Consider the following 2,500-nt stretch of genomic DNA (forward strand, 5'->3'; position numbering starts at 1 on the left):
CAGCTGGGGCATAAGGACAAGAACATATACTATAATCGCTAAAGCACATTACGAGAATACACTTTTATTAAGATCATTTCCCAGCTGCTTGCATTGAGATGACTTTGTGCGCTACAAGGCACATCATACACGAAACATTGTGACACCACTACACGAAAGAAAATGAAACGTATGTTCGATAGAACCAGTTGAATGAATGTTTACGGAAAGCATCAGGTCCCCATTGTTACTGCACCAATAACATGCACAGACCCAAACGATACACAATGTAAACCTTTTACTGCATTTTACGATTTATTTATCTATTTACTCGGGATTATTTAACTAAAGGGAGAGACTGTCAAGTGGTTAACTTGTTCACAATGGACGAATTAAAGTTCTCTTAATCCAGGAATAAACCCTTTCATATGAACAGTTCATGGGTAAGTCTTACAATAAACAATGCTTTCCCTTTGGGAGAACTGAGGAGTCGTAGTGACCAAGGGTTTGTAGCACTGAGCAAGGTTTCTCAAGACAATGGGTCGAATTCTTTCTACAGAACTCTCGCTTCTGATAGAAATTAATTCGTCCTTGTATCTTCTTCTGAATTTTACTTCTTGATTGTCTACGGATGAATTGGTTAGCTTGATGGTTGAAAGCGTACAAAGAACTAGTGGACAAATTTTCAGTTCTTTCAAAACAAACACACACGCACACAATCATGCAAACACAAACGCACACAATCATACAAACACACACACACACATATATATATATGTACATATATATACATATATATATATATATATATATATATATATATATATATATATATATATATATATATATATATATATATATATATATATATTCCATAGAAGCGTGGGAATATTGAGAAACACTCAGTAACTGAAAGAAAAACAAAGGCAATTAGGAACTGATGAAACTACACTGATGGAGGTGAAAATGACAGTAAAAATGACGGTGACTGTGACAGTAAAGCTGACGATGACTGTGACAACGTATATATCAACAATGAATAAAAGAAGAATCATAACAGATGAATTATGGATATATGACAAATGGATCATAAGAAAACAAGTATACGATTTGAATACAACAGTCTTCGTCCTATATTCTGGTTTATTACGTGTGATTTTATTCAGCTGAGGGAAAGCTAAAAAGCTTTACTTTTTCTTTCAGAGTGTGAAGACGGCTTAAGCAACTGTAAAAATCCATGGAAAGGAGTGGTGAATGGCAGAAGTTTTAACTTGAGGTTCTGACTTTCCTCCGTACTCGTAGAAAGTAGCGGCATGGAGTTGCACAAGAACTGTAAAAATCCATGGAAAGGAATGATGATTGGCTAAAGCTTTAATTTGAGGTTCTGACTTTCCTCCGGACTCGTAGAAAGTAGCGGCATGGAGTTGCACAAGAACTGTAAAAATCCATGGAAAGGAATGATGAATGGCAGAAGCTTTAAGCTAAAATGCAAAAAGACGTTTTTAGCTTCCTCGAGGTTCAGCTCCCCGTGCTAGGAAGTATAGGCGCGTAGGTCCATTGCGCCTGCAATCAGCTCCATAACCACAAAGACATGGCCTCTCTCCATGAAGAGGTCGAGTAGCTTGATGACTTCTGGGACATGCTGAACCGTCTTCATCAGGGCGACTTCGAGGGGCATGGTCCTCTTCTTCGGGTCTGCCCAGTCGTAAATTTCAGCCACAGGTATTTTTTTAACTGCGACCTTGGCTTTGTTTTCAATTTGTTCAGCGGAGAAAACGCATCCGAATGCTCCTTTGCCGAGAACTTCCTGGAAGAGTATGAAGACGGCTTAAGGAACTGTAAAAATACATGGAAAGGAATGATGAATGGCAGAAGCTTTAAGCTAAAAAGCTTGATTTTTTCTTTCAGAGTATGAAGACGGCTTAAGGACCTGTAAAAATCCATGGAAAGGAATGATGAATGGCAGAAGCTTTAACTTGAGGGTCTGACCTTCTTCCGGTCTCGTAGAAAGTAGCGGCATGGAGTTGCACAAGACTTCTGCTTCTTTTGGCTCTGCTTTCCTGTCAACCAGGAGTCAGCTTTGATGGCCCCCAGGCGAAGACGTTTCACTGGCTTGCTGGTCAGGCACTTCTTGATGAGCTTCTGGCAGCTCGTTGGTACTCCTTTCGGGAACTTGAGTTCCCATTTTTCCCCGTCGTTTGGGAAATGTTTGCACACGAGGCGGAACAGCAAATATCCAAGACTCCAGACCGCTGATTCCTCATAACGAGTAGAGGAGTCTTTGATGAAGGAGCCCATGCCGAAATCAATAAGCTTGGCGAACATTTTTTCGTTTTCATTGTCTCTGAAGACAAGAATATTGGCCATCTTGATATCTTGATGCGAGACCCTAGCATCGTGGCAGCCCGACACGGCTCTCACAACGTGCAAAAAGACGTTTTTAGCTTCCTCGAGGTTCAGCTCCCCGTGCTAGGAAGTATAGGCGCGTAGGTCCATTGCGCCTGCAATCAGCTCCATAACC

Source organism: Oratosquilla oratoria, chromosome 3 (assembly GCF_046742065.1).
Source record: "Oratosquilla oratoria isolate Oo_2021 chromosome 3, ASM4674206v1, whole genome shotgun sequence".
Lineage (NCBI taxonomy): Eukaryota > Metazoa > Arthropoda > Malacostraca > Stomatopoda > Squillidae > Oratosquilla > Oratosquilla oratoria.